The sequence below is a fragment of the Pantherophis guttatus genome, chromosome 1, assembly GCF_059756535.1.
Source record: "Pantherophis guttatus breed Tessera chromosome 1, ASM5975653v1, whole genome shotgun sequence".
NCBI classification, from domain to species: Eukaryota; Metazoa; Chordata; class Lepidosauria; order Squamata; family Colubridae; genus Pantherophis; species Pantherophis guttatus.
In genome coordinates this window covers 97,355,376-97,373,435 of record NC_142063.1, presented here as the reverse complement: position 1 = coordinate 97,373,435, position 18,060 = coordinate 97,355,376, and the positions used below count along the sequence as shown (strand labels likewise).

The window sequence follows — 18,060 nt, the reverse complement described above, 5'->3', positions numbered from 1 at the left end:
TTTCCCCATCCAGATCCGCACGGCCTCCAGACACCGGGACATCACATCAAGGGCATCATTGGGGTGGTCTGGGGTGGAGATGTACAACTGAGTGTCATCAGCGTACTGATGAAACTTCACCCCGAAACCACGGATGATCTCACCCAGCAGCTTCACATAAATGTTGAACAGAAAGTGTGAGAGGACTGACGCCTGCGGCACCCCACATACAAGGCGCCTCGAGGTCGACCTCTGCCCCCCCGTCAACACAAACTGTGACTGGTCAGAGAGAAAGGAGTAGAACCACCGCAACACGGTGCCCCCCACCTCTAACTTCTCCAACCGGCGCAACATGATACCATGGTCGATGGTATCAAAAGATACTGAGATATCTAATAGGAGCAGGACACAGGAACAACCTCTGTCCCGAACCCTCCAGAGAACATCAACCAATGCGACCAATGCCGTTTCCGTGCTGTACCTAGGTCTGAAGCCCGACTGGAATGGATCAAGATAAACCGCTTCGTCCAGGTACTGGAGGAACTGTCGCGCCACCACACTCTCAACAACCTTCGCCACGAAGCGGAGGTTGGAGACTGGACGGTACTTTGAACTTGAAGCACTGCCTAACTATAATAGTGATTTGATGAACAAAGTAAAACAAAATCAAAACCAATTCCTTTTCTTCAGTTTAGAACTACCGGGTTTCTTTGCTGCTGCAATCTCACCGCTCCAGTCACAAGCAGAACCACTAACAAGGTAAAATTATTTCTATAGCTGTAATACACCAATGAGGCTGTGGCTTTCCAAGTATTATAAACCTTTTGCTATCAATACAATACTCTATAACCAGACGTTTAGCATTTACATTTCTTTTTTGAAGAAAAACAGATCTATTTTTTAAAGAAATCTTTGTCTTTCACATTATGGAATCACACCCTACATTTTCTCTAGGCCTCTGTCTTCTCCTTCCATGTCTGATTAAACCAGACTCTGTAGAAATGTGTAAATTTCCTGTACCAAAGAATAATACAACACAGTGATGTAGAAGGTATGTGGGTGTGTGGAATTTATTCTGAGTTTTAAATGACCATCACATTTGGATTATTTTGAATTAACAATTTAATAATACTTTAAAGTACTATTTTAATTATTTTTAAAATGTCAGTCCTTTGAAGCAATATTTTTAATGAATGCAAACCAGTATTTAAGTTAGAATATATTACAGTAATATAACATTTAATTATTTTAAATGTTAAAAATAGGCATGAAAGCAAGCCTGCCTTAGTAATAACCTGGCACTCCATGACAAGTGTGATCACAACCACTTCATCTATTTCTGCAATTTATACCTACGTCATCTTTATAACAATAAAAGTAATAAGATATATGGCATTTTCTTTAGGTTATTTCAAACGAGATGTGTGTATGTGTGTACATGTGTGCATATATAGGCATAGGTGGTGTTGTAATTGAGCATCTTTCAGGTAGCACACTGGAGAAAGAAATTGTAGTATATAAATTAAACTAATTGCAGCATATAAATTAAACTAATTCTTGAGACTTTATATCTGGTATTTAAATTAAAATGAAGACAACAAGTATTTTTAGCCCTAAATTTTGAGACAAAATCCAAAGAAATACATCAGGATGTGGGTTTTTTTCTCCCTGTCTAAAGCCATAAGCAAAACATGTGTATTTATGAGTTTCTTACATTCTGCCTGTCATCACATAGAAAAAGGCTCTTGGAAATCATTCCAATAAAATGTGGCTTTCCTGCTGCTTTCTGCTGGCATAACATATGAAAAGAGTTGATTAATAATACAGATCATGCGTTTTTCCTTGTGCATTTTATGTCTGTTTGGCTTGGATACTGAAGAAACTCAAAGATATTTTTGAAAATAGAAAGACCCATTTCCAAATCATATTAGGAGCAATTTGTTCATTTGTTATATTGGACAAAGGGTTTTTTGTTTATTTATATGTTCATTAGTGGAATTTTACTAATAAACTAATAATTCCCCAATACTCAAAGTGTAACAACTGCTTTTTATCTGGAGTAGTTAAGTAGTTTGTTCTCTTATTCCTCTATCCTGGTCCTGTTAGATCTCTCAGCGGCTTTTGATACCATCGACCATGGTATCATGTTGCGCCGGCTGGAGGGATTGGGGGTGGTTCTCCTCCTATCTCTCCAACTGGTTGCAATCTGTGTTGACAGGGGGGCAGCGGTCGACCCCAAGGCGCCTTGTTTGTGGGGTGCCACAAGGGTCGGTCCTCTCGCCCCTCCTGTTCAACATTTATGTGAAGCCGCTGGGTGAGATTATCCGTGGTTTTGGGGTGGAGCTCCATCAGTACGCTGATGATACTCAGCTGTACATCTCCATCCCAGACCATCCCAATGATGCCTTGGAAGTGATGTCCCAGTGCCTGGAGGCCGTGCGGGTCTGGATGGGGAGAAACAGGCTTTGACTCAATCCTTCCAAGACCGAGTGGTTGTGGCTGCCGGCGTCCTGGTATAGCCAGCTGGCGCCATCGCTGGTTATTGGGGGCGAATCATTGGCCCTCACGGAAAGGGCCTGCAACTTGGGTGTCCTCCTGGATGCACTGCTGTCTTTAGAAGAGCATATGATGGCCGTGGCCAGGAGGGCCTTCTATCAGGTTTGCCTGATACGCCAGTTGTGCCCCTTTCTGGATCAGGACTCCCTATGCACGGTCACTCAAGCGCTCGTCACTTCTCGTCTGGACTTTTGTAACACTCTCTACATGGGGCTCCCCTTGGGGTGCACCTGGAGGCTCCAACTGAGAATGCGGAATGCGGCCACGCGGGGGATTATGGGAGCGACGGGGCGCTCCCATGTGACTCCTCTCCTGCGCGAGCTGCAGTGGCTCCCGTTGGACTTCCAGGTGCGCTTCAAGGTGTTGGTGATCACCTTTAAAGCGCTCCATGGCTTAGGGCCGGGGTACTTACGGGACCGCCTTCTGCCACCAATTGCCTCCCACCGGCCAGTTCGCTCCCACAGAGAGGGCCTGCTCAGGGTGCCATCGGCCAGGGAATGTCAGCTGGCGACCCCCAGGGGGAAAGCCTTCTCTGTGGTAGCACCTATCCTCTGGAATAATCTACCCCAGAGATATGAGTGATCCCAGACCTCTGACTTTTCGTCGGGCCCTTAAAACCTTTTTTTTCCGGGTAGCCGGGCTGTCCTGATTTTATGGTTGGTTTTTAAAATTTTGATATTGATTTTAATTGAAATGTTTTAAATTACGGGCCAAACCTTATTTAATTATTTTAAACCTATTTTAACTTTTGTGTACAAATGTTTTATTTTGGCTGTTCACCGCCCTGAGTCCGAAAGGAGAAGGGCGGTATAGAAATTTGAAAAAAAAAGAAAGAAAGAAAAAAAAAAGCAAATGTTATCATCTTTGTATCTTCAAAGTTAGTTGCAAATGCCTAAGGCTAACTACTGAAATGTTTTTCAGTGTTCTTAGATTTTTACTGTTTACATTAAAAAATATGATTGTGTCTTAGCTTTAAATCTGCACTACACAATTACGCTTTGGAGAATGGCCACTAGAGAGCAGGTCAGAATTTTCAAGAAATTTTATATGGTTACATTTGACAAAAGAGGGTTCTTTTTCATCACAATGTTAAGCAGATTACATGAAATTGAGAAAAGTCCTCCTGTGGTTTTTTTTGTTCAAGTACTGAAAGCTAATGGGTTTCATACCTCCTCCATGTAAGTAATACAATTACAGTAAGGATTTACACTATATAGTGTAAACACTTCAAAAAACAATTCCAAAAAGTAAATCAATCTTTTGCTACTAAAATAGTCTGTTGGATTTGGGCAGCTAATAAATTTAAATAAAAATAATAACAAAGAGGTGAAGAAATAAGAAAGAAAGAAAAAGAAAGAAAGAAAGAAAGAAAGAGAAGGAAGGAAGATTTTTTTCCCTCAGGCCTCTATGTAAGTTCAGAAGTACTGCCAGTTTAGGAATACTAATAGCTTTATGGAGTTGGACTCCAGCAGCAACTTTTTTCAATCTCAAAAAGATTGGGCTACTTTAATGAATACTAGAGGGCTGTTGTGTGAATGGCTGTATGAGATCCAAAGCACTTCTTCTAGACAAGAGAACAAGAAAACTATACAGTCTTTGAATTATGACAAAGCAACATAACTCTTCAGTTTAAATAAAATAAGGGAAATTCCTTTATGAAAGAATACATTTCTTGTATGTTCTCTCGATCCTCTGCCCAGTGCATTCTATAAAAAAATTATCTTTTCATCTTTATATGTAGGTATAAAACTGCTTGAAAGTTAACAAGTAAAATTTGAAAAAACCCAGGCTTAAAAATAATAAGTGTAATTTACTCTAGTTTTTAAATATCTACTTAAAAGGCAAATCTCAATGGATTTCAATTGTTATATTTAAAGAAATGTATGTATATATGTATGCATGTGTCTGCCTATATATATATGCATTTCTAGTATACAAAGCCTTTTTAGTAGTAATAGTTTACTATACTTAAAATATAGCCCTAAACATTTTATTTGGAAACAAGTTGTATCGATTTTTTAGAAGCACCTCCTTTCGTATAAGCACACTTAGTACTGAAGTCAAGAGATCTGCAATTTCCATACCTTTGAATTTAATTTTCCAGCATTGAAATGCTATTATAAATACCATACAATTCTAATTCAAAGAAACAAAGGTTTCATGTTTCAGTAAAAGATGGGAAGTGAAGGATAATATATAAGCCAACATTTGAATATTTTTTCTGAAGACTTTCAAAAGCATTGTGAGATTCCTGTGCACCTGATTTTCTAAAAATGACCTTTATAGAAAGTATATAATGAGATTGTGAAAGCTCTTCTTTAAACCCCAGCTATTCAGTGTTTAGGAAAGCTTTTGTACACAAAAATCTATTTAATTCTCAGGAGAGCTGATATTTCTTTTCCCTCTTCAGTTTCCATATAAAGCATTGTTAATTCATTGTCATGTCTAGAGACAGTGTTCAACTAAGAGGGCAGAAGAGCTTAGCCAGGCTCAGAATATCAGGACACTGTTGATCTGGATAGCTATGTAGATAACATATATTCATCAGTGGTAGGTTTCAAAATTTTTTACTACCGGTTCTGTGGGTGTGGCTTGATGGGTGTGGTATGGCTTGGTGGGCATGGCTTGGGCATGGCAGGGGAAGGATACTGTAAAATCTCCATTCCCACCCCACTCCAAGGGAAGGATACTGTAAAATCTCCATTCCGTCCCCAATCCAGGGGAAGGTTACTGCAAAATCCCCATTTCCTCCCGATCAGCTGGGACTTGGGAGGCAGAGAATAGATGGGGTGGGGCCAGTCATTATTTTTACTACCGGTTCTCCAAACTACTATAATTTCCGCTACCAGTTCTCCAGAACTGGTCAGAATCTGCTGAAACCCACCTCTGCTATGCATGCTTCCTTATATAGACATGAGTGTCAACACAAGGGCATCAGCAGGTTGTGGTGAGTGTCCTCTCAGAAGATGACTTAGTGGAGTTTTTTTATGGCTCTCTTCTCCCAGCTGAAGGTTCAACAAAAGGAGAAATTCTGAAGAGAATAAGAAGGACAATCTGAAAATTAATTAATAAGGAGCACTTCAGGCTGAAAAAAATTGGTAAGGAAGAAAAGATTCAAAACAGTCCAGGAGAGTCCATTTGATGAACTCACTATTAAAGCTGGAGGTCTCTATCATTGTTTCCAAGATTCTGGCACTAAAACACTTGATTGAAATCTGTAGGATTCTTTCATCTCTGATTGTTCACTCTGTAACAGCGCTTGACACCAGTCTGCTGTGACACACCTCTCTAGAGAGACTCTTGATCATCAAGTCTGAAGGGAGATACACATGCAGAGAGCTGAACAATAATGAAGCAAAAGAGAAATTTCTTGCTCTGTAGAGATAATGCTATTCATGTAGATGGAACCTGCTTTCTGCTTCTCTCTGCCAGAGAGAATCAGAAACTGCATGTATTTTGAATAAACTACTGAACTGAAATGTAAAGTTCCTACTGGCAATGGGTTTCTGGAACACACTTCTAGGCATCCAGCAATTTCATTGGCTTCCTATTGTTATCCTCCCTCCCTCAATTTAATTAATTATTTAATCCTGCCTTTATTATTTTTATAAATAACTCAAGGCAGTGAACATACCCCAATACTCTTTCCTCTTCCTATTTTCCTCATAACAACAACCCTGTTAGGTGGACTGAGAGAGAGTGAGAAGAAGGGGGGGGGGGTTAAGAAATGTATCCCTGACTACCTGTTAAAGTTAAAAATATGAAATTGGCCTCATTTGTGTTATGACATCATTAACTTGCAGTAATACAAATGATGTCATTTTCATGATTACATGAAATCATGCAATACCATTGATGTAAGTGTGTGTTTATGAAATGACATCATTTGTATAATGAAGCCATTGCTTAAATGACACCAATCACCATGAATCTTGTAAAATTGAAGTAAAATTAATATATGGTGAATATAACTTCCTTGCCCAGTTTATCCCAGATGCAGTGGATTGTTCATTTATTTTGATTTTCAGTTGCATTCATGCCTCTTTTCAACTTTACAATATGCTTTTTTTGAGATAAGGTAACTATCAATGGTTGAAGAATCACAGAGTTTACATAATATTATGAGCTCTTTTTATATGTACTGTACCGTACTTTTCTTTATTTATACGTCATCCTTCTGCTATAATCATCAACATGGCTTTTTGCTGAATGACTATCACAACACAATTATAAATTAGCTTAAGGTTTTCAATGAATTACCCACCTTCAAGGCTCACAAATGCACACATGGTTTAGATTCTTGTAGTGCATCTATTACATTATATTTGCTTAATTGGGTTTTTTTTTTTTTTGCCCCAGTGTGAATCATTCCATACTATTTGTAATTTTCTAGTCCACTCATCCAGTTCTTCATTGCTTCAATTTCTCCTTTATTAATAATTTGATGTCATTGGAAAGCTTAGTTCCTTCACTACCCACCAGTAGTTCCAGATTATTTAAATAGCTTAAATCCCTGTAAATATCCTTTGGGATATTTAATACCCTAGTACTTCTTCAGTTATAAAATTCATCATTTTCTCCTGCCTCATTTCTGTGTCTATTCTTAACCACTCACTAATCTATAATTCTTTTATTCCATGACTGGAAATATTTAAAAAAAGAGAAGCTTTTAAAAATCGATTACTTATGTGCTGAGGGTGGGGGTTGCAAATTAGAATAAGATTAAATTGCTTTTAACTAATACACTGTTCCATTTCTAGTATGTTTTGGACAGTTTAATAAGTATATCATAGAAAAATGTCCTTTCTCTAGACTTATAGCATTAACTTTTATTTTGTCAGTATTTACAATATATACCTCCTTAACTCTTTTGGATATAATTTTTAATTTGGAAGGAGAGATCTTCTTGTTTTTTATACTTTATTCTATTCAAGAATTTGTAAATTGGCATGGTCACATGATTGTTCACTTTTATGACTGCATTGCTTAGCCATGAAGTTTGTAGTCCCAACGGTTAAACAAGGATTACCTGTATTTTTTTGTTTAAATTTTTGAGGTCACCCCAAATCCAAGCAACTCTGGGTGGCTTTACAAAGTTAAAAGGACAATTCTATAAAACAATATATATCAGTGCTGAAATGTAAAATTTGTTACTACCGGTTCTGTGGGCGTGGCTTGGGGGGGGTAATGTGACTGAGTGGGCATGGCCACCTTTTTTTTTTTTTTACTTTTAAAACCATTTTTTCTACAACCTAAAAAGCCTCTGATGATTGCGCAGCTCAGTTGGGCATGGGGGAGGCAGGGATTTTTGCTACTGGTTCTCCGAACCATCCACCACCATCACTACCGAATCGGGCGATCTGGTCTGAACTGGGAGCATTTCACCCCTGATACATATCCGTAAAACAAAGACTTGTTATCATTTCTAATTAAAAGAGATCACCCATTCAGCTGAACTCAGTGCCTGTGGGAAAAGCCAAGTTTCCAAAGAGCACCTCAAGACAGTGTCAGCCTTGAGGTTGACAGACTTGAACACCAAAGTTATGAATGAATGTTAGGTTAGCAATATATTTATCCTGAGTTAGGAATAAATCAGTAATTTATTTGGTTATTGCTATTCTTTAATTGTTTCTAAACTTTAAAAAACCTCAGCCTTAATAGACTCTAGATAATAGGTAGAAGCCACAGCCACAAGATAGTGAAAAGCAATGGGTACACAAGAATATCATACTATGATGCATTATGGTTATGATTGACAGTTACACGGTAACATTATATAACCAGATCCCAAAGGTCTTTCAAATAGCAAAGTTTTACAAGTTTCTGGAAGGCTGGGAAAGTGGGAGCCTACACTTGAAAGGGGATTTTCTATATGGGAGCTCTCTTTCTCTGGAATCCTTGCTGCAGAAGATGGGAATTCCTACACAGAATACCTCTTTTCGAATTCCTTTCTGAGATTTCTCTCAGTAGATGGGAACTCCAACAGACGTTCTCTGCTTAGATTAGGCAGCAAAAAACTGTCTGATTTTATAGATCCCTATGCACTGAAGGCTTAACAACCAGCATCTTAAATAATATGCATCTCTGCAGCACAAGTGTTAAATGAAAGGAAGAAGACTGTCCTATAAACATGCAGGTAATTGTATTTTGCACCATTAATATGCAGGTAATTGCATTTAGAATATAGTAGAATTGGAATAACAGAATTGGAATAACAGGAGCATTGGAGGTCTTCTAGTCCAACCCCCTGCTCAGGCAGGAAACCCTATACCATTTCAGACAAATGGTCGTCCAATCTCTTCTTAAAAACTTCCAGTGTTGGAGAATTCGCAACTTCTGGAGGTAAGTTGTTCCATTGGTTAATTGTTCTAACTGTCAGGAAATTTCTTCTTAGTTCTAGGTTACTTTTCTCCTTGATTAGTTTCCATCCATTGCTTCTTGTCCTGCCCTCAGGTTCTTTGGAGAATAGCTTGACTCCCTCTTCTTTGTGGCAACCCCTGAGATATTGGAACACTGCTATCATGTCACCCCTCATTCTTCTTTACATTAAACTAGACCAGGGGTCAGCAACCTGTGGCTCTGGAGCCGCATGTTCATCCCTCTGCTTTCATCCCTCTGCTGAGGCTCCCTGTTGCTGGTCAACTCCACAATTGATAGGACTTTCTATTAGGAGAGGAAAAAGGATGCCCCACTAGGAGAAGACTCTATGGTGGGGGAAATCGGACTTCCGGTCGGCAGAGGAAAAAGGACAACATGCTAGGAGGAGACTCTATGGTGGGGGGATCGGACTTCCAGTCAGCAGAGGGAAAAGGACGCTGTGCTAGGAGGAAACTATGATGGGGGAACCAGACTTCTGGTTGGCTCCAGAATTGAACAGGGGCTTCCGGTTAGGGCCTTTGTGACTCTTTGAGCATTTAAGGTTGCCGACCTCTGAACTAGACATACCCAATTCCAGCAACCATTCTTTATATGTTTTAGCCTCCAGTCCCCTAATCCAGTCCCCTAATTTTGCACCAATTAGAATTTCTCATGAGCTTCAAGAGCAGTCCATGGCAAGCCAATTACAGAAGTCTTGATTTTCCTTTTACTAGTGTAAATCAAACAACCATGGGAAGAGGCCATTACTGCATCAATGCTTAAGAAAGGGAATAGGAGAGAACAATTTAACAATCTTCCACCAGACTCTTACATACCACCAGCAAACATCTGCACTGCTAATCAATGGAGAACTGGCAGGATTTTCAGAAATAAGATTTGATTGAAGTGGCATAGAAATAGCAGTCTAAATAACAACTATAGATATATAATTTTCAACATTCAGTTGAGAAATATACCAGTATCTCCACAGGGATGTTCTCTATGATGTTTATCGTATTTAAAGCCTCCTTTGATATAATTCCAACCCTAAACTCTGAGACAAATTGAGAGACATGATTATTGATTTTTGTCGGGTATCTCTAATAAAAGGTCTCTATCATAATACCTCTTCAGAGTAAGATAAAGCATCAACGGACATTATTTGTTCTGAACTAACACTGAGAAATGGAAAATCACGGTATATTTCAGCGTTGTTGCTCTTCAACTCCTTTAATGAAGGTGGGATAAAAATAAATAATAAATAAATACATATTCCCTCTTCAGTTGAACAATTTACTCAGTATAGCCACTCACTTGAGTTTGAGAACAAGCACCTAGCAGGTTTACTACAGTGTGGATATGTAACAATCTGTTCTGGGACAAAAGTGAGCCTGAGGTGAGCACTGTGGGTCCCAGCAAAGGAACATTTTATCCAAAATGGAAATCAATAAGCAGAAAAAAAAAATCTTAACATTTGAAAAAAAAAAGATCTTTAAAAATGTATTAATGAAGTCAGCATTTCAAATATCTGGAGATTGCTTTCCATAGTACTGGGTCCTGCAAAGAGGATACTAAACATGTACTATATGATCTAATCATTGACAACAATAGATAACTCACCAACTAATTATTTTGCCCTTATTTGCATGCTACAGAAACACATAATACAGTTTGCTTTATTTGGTTTAACATTGAAGTCCAAAAGCTTCTTGAAACAGAAAAGGTGGAGTAAGTGTATTCCACAATTGTGATGATCTAAAACAAAGTTGCCTTACAATTGAATGTTCTGTGTGAACCAGGCATTTGTATTGTGCTCTTAAGCACATTCATGCTATGTATTTTCACACAGAATTCAGAAAGAACTTGCATGCTAGCTAGTCATTTCTTTTCAAAAACCCGGATGACAAAATGTACATTCATCTGTACTCATCTGTACTCATTTCTAGCTCCTTTCTCATAGACATAAGTGTATTTCTCTAGGTCTTCTCCTAGTCCTGGGATTATTCTTGACAAGGAAAACGCACTGATTATAGCTGGGCTCACACAATATACAACACTTTATCAAAATGTGTTTGACTTGATTTGCAATACATGTGTTTTATGAACCCAGTCTGAAAATCATGGTGTGTCACTTAGTTTAATATAGTTTATTCAATAAAACATGTTTATAAAAAAAATCATGTTATGATGAAACTTCACATAGGAATTCTGCCTTTCCAGCTGCTTAGATTCAGAGTAGGTTAAGTTATTCATCCTCACACTTTTAAATGTACAGGTAGTCCTCATTTAGTGATTGTATGGTTTAGTGATCATTTGCAGTTACAATGGTGATGAAATAATAACTTTGCAACCCATCCCCGCATTGATGAGCTGAAGTGGCACAATGGTTAGAATGCAGTACTGAGACTACTTCTGCTGGCTGCTGGCCTACAGTTCGGCAGTTCGAGTCTCATTGGCTCAGGATTGACAGCCTTCCATCCTTCCGAGGTCAGTAAAATGAGGACCCAGATTGTTGGGGGCAATATGCTGACTCTGTAAACTGCTTAGAGTGGACTGTAAAGCACTGTAAAGCGGTATATAAGTCTAAGTGATACTGCTATTGCTATGATCTCTGCAGGTCCATAAAGCAAAGGAAAGTTGACATAAGATCATAAACACAGTTGTAGTTTCACTTAGCAACCAATTTGCTTAACAACTGAGTGCTAGTTTTAACTGTAGTTACTAAATAGAATAGAAATCTTTAGAATATAATTCTTTATTGGCTACGTGTGATTGGACACACAAGGAATTTGTCTCGGGTGCTTAAGGTCTCAGTGTACATACAAACAACGAAGTGATAGGTCTTATATCTTGGATATATGATATAATATATAATATAATATATAGGACTACCTGTAAATAACGACTACTTGTACATTTAAAAGTGTGAGAGTGAATAATTAACCTGCTCTGATTTGTAAGTGCGCACCTAGCTTTACATTTTCAACAGCTCAGCAGTGCAAGAATATAAAATGTGAAACAGCAGCAAGTCAGCGCAAGGATGAAAGGAAGCAAGGTAACGGCATCAACATGATATACTTTTTTTTAGAATGAAAGACAACTGCATAGAGTTAAGGAAACTAAAAAAAACCAAAAGAAAACATGTTTGTCTCTGTGAATCTTCATCATAAATTGTCCTAATTTGTGTGGTCCTTTTGAATGTGTATTTATGTACATTAGTTACACACCACATATGGATTTCATATTTTGTGTCAGTTTATATAACACACTGTATATTTATGCATGTGCAAGTTTAAACGTATGTGGAAAATAAACAAGGTGATCAAGTGAAACTGTGGATAAAATTACAAAAATGCATACACAGAAAAACATAGTATAAAAGCAAGATCTAATTAAATTACTGTATTTTTGGAGTATAAGACACACCCTTTTCCCCCCAAAAAGAGGATGAAAATCTGGGTGCGTCTTATACTCTGAATGTAGCCCCACCCAGCCTCACAAACAGAGATTTCAGAGGCTGAAAGAAGCCTCTGAAAGAAGCTTCAGAAAAAAAGCCTCAGAAACAAAGATTCAGAAAAAAGCCTCTGAAAGGCTTTTATCTAAAATAATATGGCAAGCAACAAAAGAAGAATCAGTAAAGGTTCTAACCAAACTATACTAACAAATCTGGAGAATGATATAATAACCAACAGATCGGAAGAGGTTAATCTATATAACAATACCAAAGAAAGGAGATTAAGCAGAGTACAGATCAGGGGTGGGTTCTAAATTTTTTTACTACCGGTTCTGTGGGCGTGGCTTATTTTGTGGGTGTGGCTTGATGGTCATGTGACAATTATTTAAGATTTAGCAGAGGTACTGGTCTACCAGGCTTTTAACTGCTTGCAGAGCTGTACCGATTATTTTTGCAGGCACTGGTCTACCCATTTATTTTTGCAGGTACCGGTCTACTCATTTGTTTTCTTTTAACACTGATCAGCTGTAGGGCGGCCCTTTGAAGCCCCATGGCAAGAGTTTAAACAGTTTTTTTCCCTCTAGCCATCAGCTGGGACTCAGGAGGCAGCAATCGATTGGGGGTGGGGCCAAACAAACGGTAAGAATAATGCAGGGGGTGGGGGGTGGGGAGGGGAGGGGGGGCAGAACCAGTTCAGTGATGTCATATCGTCACCACTACCGGCTCGGCGGAACCAGGTGGAACCGGGAGGAACCCACCACTGGTACAGATAGTTCTTCAGAAAAAAAGCCTCTGAAAGAAGCTTCAGAAAAAAAGCCTCCAAACAGAGCTTTAGGGAAAAAAGCCTTTTTTTCTGAAGCTCTGTTTTGGAGGCTTTCAGAGGCAGAAAAAAAAGTTTTTTCTGAAACAGAATTTCAGAAGTTTCAGAGGCAGAAAAAAAAAGCAAGGCACAGAGCTTACAACCAACGAACCTATTGTTAAAATTCACTTCTGGGAACAGGTGATTTGGGATATTCAGGGAGGCCGATCCACCCACCAATCAGCCTTTTTCTTATTTTCCTCCCCTAAACTAAGGTGCGTCTTATACTCTGGTTCGTCTTATACGCCGAAAAATACAGTACATGATTCCACTACTTTTCAGCCACAGAATGAAACGTCACCCATATTCCTCTTCATCCTATAAACAAAGTTTGCAGTGTGCAGAATTCTGCTGAATGTGAAATGAGTAAGATACAAATCTGCACAAAGTGGCAAGAGGCTAAAATCTAGGAAAGCAGGCACAATCACAGAGTTTGTAGTTTTGTTCACGCTAGCATAGCTTTGTATACAACACCCTGTTCAAAATGCACACAAACCAACCAACCAACCAAGCCTTATATCAATCTGTGTCAGATTGTCAAAGTCAAAAAAGGAGTTTGACTCTGTATTACTAATCTTTCACCCTAGCTGATCCTTGCATGTTCTGACCTAGGCTTCCTTAGAAAGCATGAAGCAAAGTCTTAATCCTGGTAAAACCTCTTTTATTAACACAACTGTGAATTCCATTCATTCACACTCAACAAGGCTTTGGCGAACAGTCTTTCAGAGGAATGTTTATCAACTCCCACCTTATCTCACTTGGAACACTGCCAGAGAACCAATTTCCAAATGCAGAGCAAGGCCAAACTTGGCACCGAGTCTATTAGAGTCACCAACAGAACTTTCCAATATTGAAACGAGATAAACTAATTGTTTCCTGCAAAAGTCCACATCCTGTTCGCTCCTCTTTTATGTCCTATGGGAGGGGCCAATCATCTCCAAGGTGTGGCCGTACTCCTGAGTCTACCCTGCTTTCTTAATTGTTCTTGTCTTCTGACAGCTCTGCACATGCGCACACTGGAAATGGGCTCCAGCTGTTTCTCTGCCTCGCTGCTGTCTAACTCCCTCTCTGCCTCCGACGCAAGGCCCTCGTCCAAGCTTTCCCCAGCCCCCAGGACTGGCCCAAGTTCCTCCCCAACCTCCTCACTGTCCGACTCTGCTGCCAGCTCCACTGGCTGCTGGTGGGCCACAACATTGCAAGCAAAGCTTCATCATGGCTGTAATACACAGCAGCAGCAGCAAAACAAAAGCCACTGTGTCCAAAGAACTTTCTCTTTTTAGTATTTAATTATTCTTTTTCAAATCACTTCCACTTTTCTTGGCTTAGAGCAAATGTAGAACAACACTTCCTAAACCGTATTGTGCAAATGTGAATTGGTAAAAATCAAGTCTATGTTAATGTGGCATTATTGTGGCTAGATACCATAGTTTTACCTAATGATTTCTTTTTTTAAAAAAAATCTGCAGAAATGTTTATCTCCATATACAATTAAAATGCACATTGTATGCATTTCAGAATAACTTTGTGGATGGCAAATTGGCTCAATGTACGTGTAAAACACTGCGGACTCAGAAGTGCCATGTTCATCTTAGAGTCCCACAAAAACTTCTAAGGAGAAAAAAACATAAGTAACTTAATGGTATGCTGGAGTATGGCTGTAATAAAGGTTGATTTGATGAGTGAATGCAAGAAATGCTTATTTGTAACATTTTTTTCATAGCATTTATTTATTTCACCAATAAACCTATCTTTCCTCAGGACATTCATGATGGCTTAGCCCACTACATCCACACTGTGGGATATGTTGTACTGAGAAACAGTAACTTGGCCCAAGTCAGCCATGAACTTCATAGGTCAAGTGGGGATTAAACCTGCATATCTCTAGTCTGAGTCAAGCATCTTAAACACAACAATATATACTAGATGTCAAGCTGCTAGGGTGATAAATCTTACTTTTCAGATTCTATGTATTGCCCTCCCAGGTATTTAGCAGTGCCACAAAAGGGTGCTTGATGTTATACTTGTTCTGCTCTGAAGGGAAAGTAAGATGGCAGGAACTATGAAAACCCTTCAGTATCCTTACTGCTACATATAGTATCAATGCAAATTGGTTGCCAAGCATCCAGAACAGTGGTGGGTTGCCCCGGTTCGCACTGGTTCTATAAAATTGGTAGTAAAACCAGCGTGAGGCTCCGCCCACCGACCCCAACATCATCAAAATGCTTCTGCCATTGTGCAGCCCCATTGCACAGCCCCATTGCGAACCGGTAGTAAAGGTAAGTAGAACCCACCCCTGATCCAGAACATGGTCATATTTATTAGTTCAATTTATATTTATTTATTAGTTCGATTTATATGCCGCCCTTCTCCGGAGACTCAGGGCGGCTTACAATGCATTAAGCATAGCCTTCATACTTTTGTATATATCTGCTTAGTAGGGCTTTCGCCCCCCCCCCAGCGGTGTTCTTTTTTATACAAAGTCAGCTTATTGCCCCCACAATCCGGGTCCTCATTTTACCTACCTCGGAAGGATGGAAGGCCGAGTCAACCTTGAGCCTGGTGAGAATTGAACTCGCAGTAATTGCAGGCAGCTGGCAACTAAGTGCTACTTTAACAGCACTTAGTCCACTGCGCCACCAGGCTCTCTCAATCACTGTGAAGGTGCTGATTTGGCCAGAACATGAAGGATCAATTGTAACTTATCACTCATTCAGCACCATAGTACCTTCAGAATGTGTGAAATGACTTGAACTGGATAAAAATTAAAGGGTACCAAATTTGGAAGGGGTGTGATTCATTCAATGTTGTTTATGCAAAGCATACCTTTAAAAGTATTTGGGAAGCAATACTCCTCTATCCCATTTCAAGCAAGGAAAAGAACCCACCAAATTAGCTTCCTTTTCTTCCTCCTCCTCTTCTACTTCTCCTTCCCCTTCACCCTCTCTTCCACCCCTTTCATTTTCACTTGCCTGATTTTTTTTTTCAGAAAATCAATTCCTATTATAAAATGGCATCAGAGAAAATTTATCCTAAAAGCAATTAAATGGCATTACAATACTGTAATTGCATGCATAGGTACTTGTAAAGAAATTCTCATGAATCTGCAGCACAGGACTGCAACCCAAGTAGCAATCCTTCACTTGCTATTTTTGCTTGTACTTGTTTTCTTTAGTCTTCAGTTGCAGCTGTCAACATGATATATTCATCTTTTGTCCAGTCAGATATTGACAGCTTTCTTTGAGTTAAAAAAAAAAGCCAGATGCATGATATCCTCAACTGAATCCTTATCCTAGTTTCTATAGTATTTTTATAAATGCTTTATTAAAATGTTATAAGCCAGAGCAAGCATAAAAATAGCCTTTTGCATGCTATTTAGATAATTGTTTTCCTTTGTTAGTTTTAAATTTTGAAAGGCAAGAATAGTTTTCTTTTTCTTCTTTCAACCTATGATTGTAACATACACAGAGCTGCATAAATTTTCCCCGCAGATTATAAATATTAGCATAACATTTCATTATATAAATATGAGAGAATACTTGGAATTGTATTTAGTTAAAGGCTGCATCATACTGCTGTCTTGATAAGCATAAAGAAGAACATTTGTATTGTCACAGCCTGGTTGTATGCTTTATCACACTATGTACAATGCGTATTTATCTATACCACACACCACAAGAGAAATAATCCAGTGCTGCTTTTGCAGTTATTTACAATTAAAGTCCCTATCCTTTTAGGACAGTGAATACATTTGGAATTTTGAGAGAAGATTGTGATTCAGGGGGTTTCCATGGGGTGGGGTGGGGAGTTTCCACAGGGAGTTTCTACAGAGAAGAGCAGCTTGCTCATTCATAAAAGGGTTTGCAATAGAAGAAATGGCTGATCACAAAATGCCAATCTATCAGAAGGCAGACCGATAAAGTTGCTCATGATCATCCATCTAGCTGTCTAGGATATTCACTATGAAGTTGAACAGGTTGAACACTATGAGGTTGAACAGAAGGTTGAACAACTAGCCTTGTGGTGCAACCAGAACAATCTGGAACTGAACACACTCAAAACTGTAGAAATGATGGTGGACTTTAGGAGAAACCCTCCCATACTACTACCTTTTACAATACTAGGCAACACAGTATCAACAGTAGAGACCTTCAAATTTCTAGATTCTACCATATCTCAAGACCTACAATGGACACCTAAGATAAAAAATGTCATCAAAAAAGCACAACAAAGAATGTTCTTTCTGCGCCAACTCAGAAAGCTCAAACTGCTCAAGGAGCTGCTGATTTAGTTCTACAGAGGAATTATTGAGTCTTTCATCTGCACCTCTATAACTGTCACAATGGCACAATGAAATTTGCTTCAGCAATGCCTTTGCGTAATGCAACATCCTCTGAATTTAAACACTAATGGGGTTTTTTTTTGTGATGCATCATTATGAACTGACTCATTTTGTGCCCACTTATGGTTAAAACATGACAATCCTGAAAAAATGGATTACTGGCTTTCAAGGGCTATGCACAAGGGACAGTATGTTTAAAATGATTATCTTATGTGACTTATGTCTGAAAATCCTACAGGTGATAATAGAAGTTTAAAAAGAGGGAGGGGGAGGCATTACTGGATTTAAAACTTCCATAAAATAAGTGAATAATCAGTGCGTTTACCACCATCACCCCACATCCATCATATATAATTGAAGCTCAGAATTTTTAAAATGTCTTTAACTTATACTATGTACCAGTTTGTGAATGACTGTCTGAGAATTGAAGTGCCCAAATGCTCATTGCTGCATACTAATTTGAGGAAAAGCTCATAATGTTTCTCTAATCACCGCCATAAGCTACTCTAACCTTTA

At 38.9% G+C, this 18,060-nt stretch overlaps 1 protein-coding gene across 3 annotated transcripts in view; it reads right to left on the bottom strand.

The window, feature by feature from the left end:
• Window positions 1–18,060, bottom strand: part of GALNT18 (polypeptide N-acetylgalactosaminyltransferase 18) — a 351,472-nt gene that overhangs the window by 24,125 nt on the left and 309,287 nt on the right. The gene's annotated exons all lie outside the window — the stretch shown is intronic.